This window comes from Alosa pseudoharengus, unplaced genomic scaffold (genome assembly GCF_046254945.1).
Source record: "Alosa pseudoharengus isolate Yale_2024_CS ecotype anadromous, Long Island Sound unplaced genomic scaffold, YU_APseudo_1.1 YU_APseudo_1.1_scf_20, whole genome shotgun sequence".
NCBI classification, from domain to species: Eukaryota; Metazoa; Chordata; class Actinopteri; order Clupeiformes; family Clupeidae; genus Alosa; species Alosa pseudoharengus.
Genome location: NW_027468664.1, coordinates 28,738,336 through 28,751,082, shown reverse-complemented (window position 1 = coordinate 28,751,082; position 12,747 = coordinate 28,738,336). Strand labels below are relative to the sequence as shown.

Below are 12,747 nucleotides of genomic sequence, written 5' to 3'. Positions count from 1 at the left end.
AACGTCATCAGCTGACCCGTTTACAACGTTGGGGCAACATCACTCCAAATACTACATGTCAACGTCATTGGCTGACGTCGCGGGGACATTTCCTGATACTAAATGGCAACGTCATCAGCTGACCTGACCATGATGTTGTGGCAATATCACTCACAATACTACATGGCAACGTCATTGGCAGACGTCGCTGAAACGTTTCCCACGGCACCAAATGGCAATGTCACCAGCTGACCTAATCACAATGTTGTGGCACCGTTCTTAACGGTACCAAATTGCAACATCATCAGCTGACCAGGTCACAACGTCGCTGCAATGTCACTAATGGTACCAAGTGACAACATTGTCTTGCAAAGTAGCTGTGACGTTGCAACAACGTAGCCAGAAGGTAATGTCGCTGTGACCAAATGACAACTTTATGGCGACGTTGTTACAATGTCATGTGTTAGCTGGGATACGTCTTTTCACTTTCTTAAGTGGGCTATAGTTCTCATTAGCAGTTTTATGCCAAACCATGAAACATTAAGCTGCGTCCAAAAACGTCTTTAAAAATCTTCTGATATTGATCATGCATATGGAAAGTAAGACATGAGATCGTTGGTTTTGGAATTTTGAAAATGCATCGCACTTGGACCTCAGATTACTTGCAGTACCCCAGCATTACCACAAGGAAATGGTCGTACGTCAAGTTTGAACCTGACGTGGAGATAAGCACTTTTCCACGTCAAAGACGGTTTTTATAAATCTGAGCGTTGGCATGGATTTGAGCGTACGCACGGTCTAAGATCAAATCTGTGCGTAAGAACGCTTTATAAATGAGGCCCCTGACGTGGAGATAAGCACTTTTCCATGTCAAAGACGGTTTTTATAAATCTGAGCGTTGGCATGGATTTGAGCGTACGCACGGTCTAAGATCAAATCTGTGCGTAAGAACGCTTTATAAATGAGGCCCCTGGGATGGACCCGCTGTGTCTTCATCCATTGTTTCGTCCATGGTTTTGTGTCTTATCTAAATCTGACCATGGAGTTGACTTTGGCGGAAAGCTAAAGGTGATTACTGATAGGTTGTCCCAATCAGTGGCGCCTGCACAATCCAATCATGTTTGAGAGGGAAACAACAAATTGAGGGTTTCTGAGAATTTTCTTTTTTCCTTTTTTTTTAGAAGAAGTAATAAAGTAAACACATACTTAGGTAGTGAAGTTATTATTGCATCCTCAGTGTCCACTAAGATCCACAGGAAGTATTAGGACAACAAGTAATTTTAAATATAAAAAATAAATATTGTTTTTTTCTTTTTTCTTTTACCGTCATCAATTTTGTTCAATGATTCCTGGGTTGCTGAAATAACAGAGAACATGAAACTTGGTGGCCACTCCCCCACCATGCTGGGCTAAATAACTAGCCCTACCTGTGGGGTGTACTACGAACCTCGATTAGTGGGTTAGCAAGGTATGTTGCGCTCAAAGCCAGGCTATGCTGTGACACGAAAGTGGATCTGTTTTAGTGTCGCTATATCACCATGGTATCTTATGCTGTCAACCAAACCTGGTCGGGAGGAGGTTATGTGCTAAGTTATAGCTCAAATCGTGTAATCTACCGGACACTGACCAATCAATTGTTTTAAAAACGAAGTTATCTCACGTGTAGGATTCTGTCATATATCTTACAGGTGGAACTCCGCCTCTACTAACAGTTTTGATCTCGAATGCGCTTTAATAGGGCGGTGCGTGCAAATATCCCACTATGGACGTGCATACCATACAACAACTGATGACAATTGATTTATTTGATGTTATAGGTTAGACACAAAAAATCACCGCAGTGTAGATTAAGCTATCGCTCATGAATGCGGAAGAAATTGTTTTTAAATAGAGGCGGTCTTGTGCGTCTCCACGTTACACGATTGGCCAAAGTCATCCCAACACCGAGAACGCGCACAGATCTGAGCTGAAAGCCTAGTTTGACAAATATATCACATAACTGCAATTGTAGTATCACTTAACGTATACCCCTGAGTTAAGGCTTTGTCAAGCCTCGATATGTCTACATAGCCTAGATATGTCTAACGTGCTTCGTAGTATACCCCACTGAACCATTGCACGCAAGAAGACAAAAAGTTGTGTACGCGCTCGGGTAGGGTAAAGTTTTCAACTAGCAAAATTCACGCCTCGGATAAACCTCTTCGGCTACGATACTGCCACTGCGCAAAGAGACTAGAGAAGACAGGTAGGCTATTCATACCTCACTGTTCGGAAGGTCATAACAGATAATTTTTTCACCCGACCGTTGCATGATGGGATGCTGAAATGCAGTCGCACAAGTAGGCGGAGACTGAGTATGATCTGTGGGGTAGGCCTATACTACGAAGCACGTTAGACATATCTAGGCTATGTAGACATATCGAGGCTTGACAAAGCCTTGACTCAGGGGTATACATTAAGTGATACTACGATTGCAGTTATGTGATATATTTGTCAAACTAGGCTTTCAGCTCAGGGGTCCGTTGCACAAAAGCAGAATTAAGACATCCGGGATAAGTTACTGAGCTGCGCTCAATGAATCCAAAACAGGAGCGTACAGGCTTAATTGGTTGCACAAAGACCAATGGGGTGTACTACGAATCTCGATTAGTGGGTTAGCAAGGTATGTTGCGCTCAAAGCCAGGCTATGCTGTGACACGAAAGTGGATTTGTTTTAGTGTCGCTATATCACCATGGTATCTTATGCTGTCAACCAAACCTGGTCGGGAGGAGGTTATGTGCTAAGTTATAGCTCAAATCGTGTAATCTACCGCACACTGACCAATCAATTGTCTTAAAAACTAAGTTGTCTCACGTGTAGGATTCTGTCATATATCTTACAGGTGGAGCTCCGCCTCTACTAACATTTTGGATCTCAAATGCGCTTTAATAGGGCGGTGCGTGCAAATATCCCACTATGGACGTGCATACCATACAACAACTGATGACAATTGATTTATTTGATGTTATAGGTTAGACACAAAAAATTACCGCAGTGTAGATTAAGCTATCGCTCATGAATGCGGAAGTAATTGTTTTTAAATAGAGGCGGTCTTGTGCGTCTCCACGTTACACGATTGGCCAAAGTCATCCCAACACCGAGAACGCGCACAGATCTGTGGGGTGTACTACGAATCTCGATTAGTGGGTTAGCGAGGTATGTTGCGCTCAAAGCTAGGGTATGCTGTGACACGAAAGTGGATTTGTTTTAGTGTCGCTATATCACCATGGTATCTTATGCTGTCAACCAAACCTGGTCCGGAGGAGGTTATGTGCTAAGTTATAGCTCAAATCGTGTAATCTACCGCACACTGACCAATCAATTGTCTTAAAAACGAAGTTATCTCACGTGTAGGATTCTGTCATATATCTTACAGGTGGAGCTCCGCCTATACTAACATTTTGGGTCTCAAATGCGTTTTAATAGCGCTGTGCGTGCAAATATCCCACTATGGACATGCATACCATACAACAACTGATGACAATTGATTTATTTGATGTTATAGGTTAGACACAAAAAATCACCTTTTTAACCTTTTTAATTGTGTAAAAATAGCGATTTAGTTGGGATGACTTTGGCCAATCGTGTAACGTGGAGACGCACAAGACCGCCTCTATTTGAAAACAATTACTTCCGCATTCATGAGCGATAGCTTAATCTACAATGCGGTGATTTTTTGTGTCTAACCTATAACATCAAATAAATCAATTGTCATCAGTTGTTGTATGGTATGCACGTCCATAGTGGGATATTTGCACGCACCGCCCTATTAAAGCGCATTCGAGATCAAAAATGTTAGTAGAGGCGGAGTTCCACCTGTAAGATATATGACAGAATCCTACACGTGAGATAACTTCGTTTTTAAAACAATTGATTGGTCAGTGTCCGGTAGATTACACGATTTGAGCTATAACTTAGCACATAACCTCCTCCCGACCAGGTTTGGTTGACAGCGGATTTGCGCGGATTTTGCGCGGATTTTTTCTCGTCTGTTGTTCTCGCGGTGGTGTTTGCGAATATGTATCAAAACAAAACAAGCGCTTAATTTTGGGTTAAAATGCATTGTAACGTGCGTTACTGAAGTTTGTACCGAGTAAATATTACCCAATTTTTTTTTTGTAATGCCTTACATTACCGCGTTACCGCAAACAGCAATATATTACAGTAATTACATTACTTTTGTAACGCATTACTCCCAACACTGATGACGGGCCACTACACAATACTTGCTTGCTATACTACATCCAGAGTAAAGGGAAAATATTTAGATGCATATCTCCCTTCAGCTGGTACATTGCCAAATAGAACCGAGACGAAATTTGCTGCTCTGACCTGCCCAAAAAGCGCCGAATCCGACAAGAACACTGATTTACGCTTCTTTCAACAACCAAACAGTCTCCTTGGAGACCACCAAAAATTGCCATTGCCGACTATATTTCAAGTGGTCAAGGTGGGGTATTGGGTAAAGTTTTCAACTAGCAATAATCGCGCCTCGGATAAACCTCATAGGCTACGATACTGCCACTGCGCAGAGATGACTGGAGATGGGAATGTGTTCTGGGACCGGGTGTGGGCAACAGTCATCACAAAGCTGGTGAGCTCAACTATCTAAAGAATATCATCCATCCTATGCTATGCTAAACCATGTACAAGTACAACCCAAGTGCTGTTGTAGAGCAGTGGGCACCACAAGATCTTTGCTTCTGAAATCGGACGAGATCGGGCGTGCTCAGCGTGGTATGGCCGTAAGCAACTGCACACCGACAAAGTTGACCAGATAAACCTCCAGCAGCTGGGCATAAGAGCTCCCGGTATGATTTCAGGCTTGAGCCACTTACTCATTCAGAAAAAAGGCTGTATCAGGGAATAAAGACACACACGAGGAGGTTGCTATATTTCAGACGGGCATAGGCTACTTGAAGAGAGAGCTCCAAAAGAGAACGAGGACAAAAGTGATCAGAGTTTCAGAAATCTACCTGTCCTAAGAACGTTCGACCACACGTGAACAACAGGCCGTGCTGCCGACGTGTAAGCTCCTCCCTCTCGTTCGTCGCTATCAGCAGTACACGTTGGCGCACGAACAAACAGAGGGCACTTCTTTTTCACAGATCGAGGAACCCCACCATAAGGTGGGGCATCAAAAAATTCATATCAACTCATAGTGGTCCTTTCCACGGAAATCTTTAGTAAAAGGCGAAAGATTTATACGATATGAAGAGAACCATGAGTGTTCTGCCAGTCTGGAACATGACTTGAGCTAGCCACCGCCAGCGCCACAGGTCACTATCAGAGTTACAGGTAGCCTAAACACCACGCACAGACCTTCAACGTACTGCTTTACCTTTATGCAAATGTTGAAGTTATCAGCATACGGCCTACTCATTTTCAGAAGTAGCCCATGAAAAGTATTTTTTTTTCCCTTTTTTTTTCTTTTCAAAGGCCAGAAAACCCACAAAGCATGCTGGGAAGCTGCCGTACATCGGCTACTAGACGAGAACCTCTTGGGGGTTTCATTCATTACTATGCTGGGTTTAATGCGGTTCAGAGTCAGACAATGATGTTACAGCAATTACAGCAATTATACAGCAATACTACAGCATATAACAGATCATTTTTTCACCCGACCGTTGCATGCTGGGATGCTGAAATGCAGTCGCACAAGTAGGCGGAGACTGAGTATGATCAGGGGAGTAAGGGCCGAGGTTAAGGTGGGGGTGGGGCGAGTATGACGGGCCACTACACAATACTTGCTTGCTGTACTACTTCCAGAGTAAAAGGAAAATATTTAGTAGCATATCTCCCTTCAGCTGGTACATTGCCAAATAGAACCGACATGAAATTTGCTGCTCTGACCTGCCCAAAAAGCGCCGGAGAGTTGACGACCAGGTAGGCTATTCCTACCTCACTGTTCGGAAGGTTACCAAAGTCGCACAGCCCACAAAGCACCGAACCCGACAAGAACACTGATTTACGCTTCTTTCAACAACCAAACAGTCTCCTTGGAGACCACCAAAAATTGCCATTGCCGACTATATTTCAAGTCGTCAAGGCGGGGTATTGGGTAAAGTTTTCAACTAGCAATAATCACGCCTCGGATAAACCTCATAGGCTACGATACTGCCACTGCGCAGAGATGACTGGAGATGGGAATGTGTTCTGGGACCGGGTGTGGGCAACAGTCATCACAAAGCTGGTGAGCTCAACTATCTAAAGAATATCATCCATCCTATGCTATGCTAAACCATGTACAAGTACAACCCAAGTGCTGTTGTAGAGCAGTGGGCACCACAAGATCTTTGCTTCCGAAATCGGACGAGATCGGGCGTGCTCAGCGTGGTGTGGCCGTAAGCAACTGCACACCGACAAAGTTGACCTGATAAACCTCCAGCAGCTGGGCATAAGAGCTCCCGGTATGATTTCAGGCTTGAGCCACTTACTCATTCAGAAAAAAGGCTGTATCAGGGAATAAAGACACACACGAGGAGGTTGCTATATTTCAGACGGGCATAGGCTACTTGAAGAGAGAGCTCCAAAAGAGAACGAGGACAAAAGTGATCAGAGTTTCAGAAATCTACCTGTCCTAAGAACGTTCGACCACACGTGAACAACAGGCCGTGCTGCCGACGTGTAAGCTCCTCCCTCTCGTTCGTCGCTATCAGCAGTACACGTTGGCGCACGAACAAACAGAGGGCACTTCTTTTTCACAGATCGAGGGACCCCACCATAAGGTGGGGCATCAAAAAATTCATATCAACTCATAGTGGTCCTGTCCACGGAAATCTTTAGTAAAAGGCGAAAGATTTATACGATATGAAGAGAACCATGAGTGTTCTGCCAGTCTGGAACATGACTTGAGCTAGCCACCGCCAGCGCCACAGGTCACTATCAGAGTTACAGGTAGCCTAAACACCACGCACAGACCTTCAACGTACTGCTTTACCTTCATGCAAATGTTGAAGTTATCAGCATACGGCCTACTCATTTTCAGAAGTGGCCCATGAAAAGTATTTTTTTTCCCTTTTTTTTCTTTTCAAAGGCCAGAGAACCCACAAAGCATGCTGGGAAGCTGAAATGCAGTCGCACAAGTAGGCGGAGACTGAGTATGATCAGGGGATTAAGGGCCGAGGTTAAGGTGGGGGTGGGGCGAGTATGACGGGCAACTACACAATACTTGTTTGCTATACTACATCCAGAGTAAAGGGAAAATATTTAGACGCATATCTCCCTTCAGCCGGTACATTGCCAAATAGAACCGAGACAAAATTTGCTGCTCTGACCTGCCCAAAAAGCGCCGAACCCGACAAGAACACTGATTTACGCTTCTTTCAACAACCAAACAGTTTCCTTGGAGACCACCAAAAATTGCCATTGCCGACTATATTTCAAGTCGTCAAGGCGGGGTATTGGGTAAAGTTTTCAACTAGCAATATTCACGCCTCGGCTAAACCTCATAGGCTACGATACTGCCACTGCGCAGAGATGACTGGAGATGGGAATGTGTTCTGGGACCGGGTGTGGGCAACAGTCATCACAAAGCTGGTGAGCTCAACTATCTAAAGAATATCATCCATCCTATGCTATGCTAAACCATGTACAAGTACAACCCAAGTGCTGTTGTAGAGCAGTGGGCACCACAAGATCTTTGCTTCCGAAATCGGACGAAATCGGGCGTGCTCAGCGTGGTATGGCCGTAAGCAACTGCACACCGACAAAGTTGACCTGATAAACCTCCAGCAGCTGGGCATAAGAGCTCCCGGTATGATTTCAGGCTTGAGCCACTTACTCATTCAGAAAAAAGGCTGTATCAGGGAATAAAGACACACACGAGGAGGTTGCTATATTTCAGACGGGCATAGGCTACTTGAAGAGAGAGCTCCAAAAGAGAACGAGGACAAAAGTGATCAGAGTTTCAGAAATCTACCTGTCCTAAGAACGTTCGACCACACGTGAACAACAGGCCGTGCTGCCGACGTGTAAGCTCCTCCCTCTCGTTCGTCGCTATCAGCAGTACACGTTGGCGCACGAACAAACAGAGGGCACTTCTTTTTCACAGATCGAGGGAGCCCACCATAAGGTGGGGCATCAAAAAATTCATATCAACTCATAGTGGTCCTTTCCACGGAAATCTTTAGTAAAAGGCGAAAGATTTATACGATATGAAGAGAACCATGAGTGTTCTGCCAGTCTGGAACATGACTTGAGCTAGCCACCGCCAGCGCCACAGGTCACTATCAGAGTTACAGGTAGCCTAAACACCACGCACAGACCTTCAACGTACTGCTTTACCTTCATGCAAATGTTGAAGTTATCAGCATACGGCCTACTCATTTTCAGAAGTGGCCCATGAAAAGTATGTTTTTCCCCTTTTTTTTCTTTTCAAAGGCCAGAAAACCCACAAAGCATGCTGGGAAGCTGAAATGCAGTCGCACAAGTAGGCGGAGACTGAGTATGATCAGTGGAGTAAGGGCCGAGGTTAAGGTGGGGGTGGGGCGAGTATGACGGGCAACTACACAATACTTGTTTGCTATACTACATCCAGAGTAAAGGGAAAATATTTAGATGCATATCTCCCTTCAGCCGGTACATTGCCAAATAGAACCGAGACGAAATTTGCTGCTCTGACCTGCCCAAAAAGCGCCGAACCCGACAAGAACACTGATTTACGCTTCTTTCAACAACCAAACAGTCTCCTTGGAGACCACCAAAAATTGCCATTGCCGACTATATTTCAAGTCGTCAAGGCGGGGTATTGGGTAAAGTTTTCAACTAGCAATAATCACGCCTCGGATAAACCTCATAGGCTACGATACTGCCACTGCGCAGAGATGACTGGAGATGGGAATGTGTTCTGGGACCAGGTGTGGGCAACAGTCATCACAAAGCTGGTGAGCTCAACTATCTAAAGAATATCATCCATCCTATGCTATGCTAAACCATGTACAAGTACAACCCAAGTGCTGTTGTAGAGCAGTGGGCACCACAAGATGACATCAAAATACAGCAATTACTACAGCATATAACAGATCATTTTTTCACCCGACCGTTGCATGCTGGGATGCTGAAATGCAGTCGCACAAATAGGCGGAGACTGAGTATGATCAGGGGAGTAAGGGCCGAGGTTAAGGTGGGGGTGGGGCGAGTATGACGGGCCACTAAACAATATTTGCTTGCTGTACTACATCCAGAGTAAAGGGAAAATATTTAGATGCATATCTCCCTTCAGCTGGTACATTGCCAAATAGAACCGACACGAAATTTGCTGCTCTGACCTGCCCAAAAAGAGCCGGAGAGTTGACGACCAGGTAGGCTATTCCTACCTCACTGTTCGGAAGGTCACCAAAGTCGCACAGCGCACAAAGCGCCGAACCCAACAAGAACACTGATTTTACGCTTCTTTCAACAACCAAACAGTCTCCTTGGAGACCACCAAAAATTGCCATTGCCGACTATATTTCAAGTCGTCAAGGCGGGGTATTGGGTAAAGTTTTCAACTAGCAATAATCACGCCTCGGATAAACCTCATAGGCTACGATACTGCCATTGCGCAGAGATGACTGGAGATAGGAATGTGTTCTGGGACCAGGTGTGGGCAACAGTCATCACAAAGCTGGTGAGCTCAACTATCTAAAGAATATTATCCATCCTATGCTATGCTAAACCATGTACAAGTACAACCCAAGTGCTGTTGTAGAGCAGTGGGCACCACAAGATGACATCAAAATACAGCAATTACTACAGCATATAACAGATCATTTTTTCACCCGACCGTTGCATGCTGGTATGCTGAAATGCAGTCGCACAAATAGGCGGAGACTGAGTATGATCAGAGTTGACGACCAGGTAGGCTGTTCCTACCTCACTGTTCGGAAGGTCACCAAAGTCGCACAGCGCACAAAGCGCCGAACCCGACAAGAACACTGATTTTACGCTTCTTTCAACAACCAAACAGTCTCCTTGGAGACCACCAAAAATTGCCATTGCCGACTATATTTCAAGTCGTCAAGGCGGGGTATTGGGTAAAGTTTTCAACCAGCAATAATCGCGCCTCGGATAAACCTCATAGGCTACGATACTGCCACTGCGCAGAGATGACTGGAGATGGGAATGTGTTCTGGGACCGGGTGTGGGCAACAGTCATCACAAAGCTGGTGAGCTCAACTATCTAAAGAATATCATCCATCCTATGCTATGCTAAACCATGTACAAGTACAACCCAAGTGCTGTTGTAGAGCAGTGGGCACCACAAGATCTTTGCTTCCGAAATCGGACGAGATCGGGCGTGCTCAGCGTGGTATGGCCGTAAGCAACTGCACACCGACAAAGTTTACCAGATAAACCTCCAGCAGCTGGGCATAAGAGCTCCCGGTATGATTTCAGGCTTGAGCCACTTACTCATTCAGAAAAAAGGCTGTATCAGGTAATAAACACACACACGAGGAGGTTGCTATATTTCAGACAGGCATAGGCTACTTGAGGAGAGAGTTCCAAAAGAGAACGAGGACAAAAGTGATCAGAGTTTCAGAAATCTACCTGTCCTAAGAACGTTCGACCACACGTGAACAACAGGCCGTGCTGCCGACGTGTAAGCTCCTCCCTCTCGTTCGTCGCTATCAGCTGTCCTAAGAACGTTCGACCACACGTGAACAACAGGCCGTGCTGCCGACGTGTAAGCTCCTCCCTCTCGTTTGTCGCTATCAGCAGTACACGTCGGCGCACGAACAAACAGAGGGCACTTCTTTTTCACAGATCGAGGGACCCCACCATAAGGTGGGGCATCAAAAAATTCATATCAACTCATAGTGGTCCTTTCCACGGAAATCTTTAGTAAAAGGCGAAAGATTTATACGATATGAAGAGAACCATGAGTGTTCTGCCAGTCTGGAACATGACTTGAGCTAGCCACCGCCAGCGCCACAGGTCACTATCAGAGTTACAGGTAGCCTAAACACCACGCACAGACCTTCAACGTACTGCTTTACCTTCATGCAAATGTTGAAGTTATCAGCATACGGCCTACTCATTTTCAGAAGTGGCCCATGAAAAGTATTTTTTTTCCCTTTTATTTCTTTTCAAAGGCCAGAAAACCCACAAAGCATGCTGGGAAGCTGAAATGCAGTCGCACAAGTAGGCGGAGACTGAGTATGATCAGGGGAGTAAGGGCCGAGGTTAAGGTGGGGGTGGGGCGAGTATGACGGGCAACTACACAATACTTGTTTGCTATACTACATCCAGAGTAAAGGGAAAATATTTAGATGCATATCTCCCTTCAGCCGGTACGTTGCCAAATAGAACCGAGACGAAATTCGCTGCTCTGACCTGCCCAAAAAGCGCCGAAGCCGACAAGAACACTGATTTACGCTTCTTTCAACAACCAAACAGTCTCCTTGGAGACCACCAAAAATTGCCATTGCCGACTATATTTCAAGTCGTCAAGGCGGGGCATTGGGTAAAGTTTTCAACTAGCAATAATCACGCCTCGGATAAACCTCATAGGCTACGATACTGCCACTGCGCAGAGATGACTGGAGATGGGAATGTGTTCTGGGACCGGGTGTGGGCAACAGTCATCACAAAGCTGGTGAGCTCAACTATCTAAAGAATATCATCCATCCTATGCTATGCTAAACCATGTACAAGTACAACCCAAGTGCTGTTGTAGAGCAGTGGGCACCACAAGATGACATCAAAATACAGCAATTACTACAGCATATAACAGATCATTTTTTCACCCGACCGTTGCATGCTGGGATGCTGAAATGCAGTCGCACAAATAGGCGGAGACTGAGTATGATCAGGGGAGTAAGGGCCGAGGTTAAGGTGGGGGTGGGGCGAGTATGACGGACCACTAAACAATACTTGCTTGCTGTACTACATCCAGAGTAAAGGAAAAATATTTAGATGCATATCTCCCTTCAGCTGGTACATTGCCAAATAGAACCGACATGAAATTTGCTGCTCTGACCTGCCCAAAAAGAGCCGGAGAGTTGACGACCAGGTAGGCTATTCCTACCTCACTGTTCGGAAGGTCACCAAAGTCGCAGAGCGCACAAAGCAGCGAACCCGACAAGAACACTGATTTTACGCTTCTTTCAACAACCAAACAGTCTCCTTGGAGACCACCAAAAATTGCCATTGCCGACTATATTTCAAGTCGTCAAGGCGGGGTATTGGGTAAAGTTTTCAACTAGCAATAATCGCGCCTCGGATAAACCTCATAGACTACGATACTGCCACTGCGCAGAGATGACTGGAGATGGGAATGTGTTCTGGGACCGGGTGTGGGCAACAGTCATCACAAAGCTGGTGAGCTCAACTATCTAAAGAATATCATCCATCCTATGCTATGCTAAACCATGTACAAGTACAACCCAAGTGCTGTTGTAGAGCAGTGGGCACCACAAGATCTTTGCTTCCGAAATCGAACGAGATCGGGCGTGCTCAGCGTGGTACGGCCGTAAGCAACTGCACACCGACAAAGTTGACCTGATAAACCTCCAGCAGCTGGGCATAAGAGCTCCCGGTATGATTTCAGGCTTGAGCCACTTACTCATTCAGAAAAAAGGCTGTATCAGGGAATAAAGACACACACGAGGAGGTTGCTATATTTCAGACGGGCATAGGCTACTTGAAGAGAGAGCTCCAAAAGAGAACGAGGACAAAAGTGATCAGAGTTTCAGAAATCTACCTGTCCTAAGAACGTTCGACCACACGTGAACAACAGGCCGTGC

General features: G+C 45.4%; 12 non-coding genes and 1 pseudogene across 12 annotated transcripts; all 13 read right to left on the bottom strand.

Annotated features, from left to right (window-relative positions):
* Window positions 1-2,092: 2,092 nt before the first annotated feature.
* Window positions 2,093-2,210, bottom strand: LOC143137157 (U4 spliceosomal RNA; annotated as a pseudogene).
* A 2,204-nt stretch (window positions 2,211-4,414) lies between these two features.
* LOC143137152 (U4 spliceosomal RNA) lies at window positions 4,415-4,555 on the bottom strand. The gene has a single exon (XR_012989725.1). It is a non-coding gene; the product is annotated as a U4 spliceosomal RNA (small nuclear RNA).
* Window positions 4,556-5,135: 580 nt separating this feature from the next.
* Window positions 5,136-5,250, bottom strand: LOC143137184 (U5 spliceosomal RNA). Its single transcript, XR_012989753.1, has one exon. It is a non-coding gene; the product is annotated as a U5 spliceosomal RNA (small nuclear RNA).
* Window positions 5,251-6,013: 763 nt separating this feature from the next.
* On the bottom strand, window positions 6,014-6,154 carry LOC143137123 (U4 spliceosomal RNA). The gene has a single exon (XR_012989697.1). It is a non-coding gene; the product is annotated as a U4 spliceosomal RNA (small nuclear RNA).
* Window positions 6,155-6,734: 580 nt separating this feature from the next.
* LOC143137185 (U5 spliceosomal RNA) lies at window positions 6,735-6,849 on the bottom strand. Its single transcript, XR_012989754.1, has one exon. It is a non-coding gene; the product is annotated as a U5 spliceosomal RNA (small nuclear RNA).
* A 510-nt stretch (window positions 6,850-7,359) lies between these two features.
* Window positions 7,360-7,500, bottom strand: LOC143137155 (U4 spliceosomal RNA). Its single transcript, XR_012989728.1, has one exon. It is a non-coding gene; the product is annotated as a U4 spliceosomal RNA (small nuclear RNA).
* Window positions 7,501-8,080: 580 nt separating this feature from the next.
* On the bottom strand, window positions 8,081-8,195 carry LOC143137260 (U5 spliceosomal RNA). The gene has a single exon (XR_012989827.1). It is a non-coding gene; the product is annotated as a U5 spliceosomal RNA (small nuclear RNA).
* A 510-nt stretch (window positions 8,196-8,705) lies between these two features.
* LOC143137122 (U4 spliceosomal RNA) lies at window positions 8,706-8,846 on the bottom strand. Its single transcript, XR_012989696.1, has one exon. It is a non-coding gene; the product is annotated as a U4 spliceosomal RNA (small nuclear RNA).
* A 584-nt stretch (window positions 8,847-9,430) lies between these two features.
* LOC143137132 (U4 spliceosomal RNA) lies at window positions 9,431-9,571 on the bottom strand. Its single transcript, XR_012989705.1, has one exon. It is a non-coding gene; the product is annotated as a U4 spliceosomal RNA (small nuclear RNA).
* A 397-nt stretch (window positions 9,572-9,968) lies between these two features.
* Window positions 9,969-10,109, bottom strand: LOC143137094 (U4 spliceosomal RNA). Its single transcript, XR_012989670.1, has one exon. It is a non-coding gene; the product is annotated as a U4 spliceosomal RNA (small nuclear RNA).
* A 664-nt stretch (window positions 10,110-10,773) lies between these two features.
* On the bottom strand, window positions 10,774-10,888 carry LOC143137183 (U5 spliceosomal RNA). Its single transcript, XR_012989752.1, has one exon. It is a non-coding gene; the product is annotated as a U5 spliceosomal RNA (small nuclear RNA).
* Window positions 10,889-11,398: 510 nt separating this feature from the next.
* Window positions 11,399-11,539, bottom strand: LOC143137130 (U4 spliceosomal RNA). Its single transcript, XR_012989704.1, has one exon. It is a non-coding gene; the product is annotated as a U4 spliceosomal RNA (small nuclear RNA).
* A 584-nt stretch (window positions 11,540-12,123) lies between these two features.
* Window positions 12,124-12,264, bottom strand: LOC143137124 (U4 spliceosomal RNA). Its single transcript, XR_012989698.1, has one exon. It is a non-coding gene; the product is annotated as a U4 spliceosomal RNA (small nuclear RNA).
* Between the last annotated feature and the right edge of the window lie 483 nt (window positions 12,265-12,747).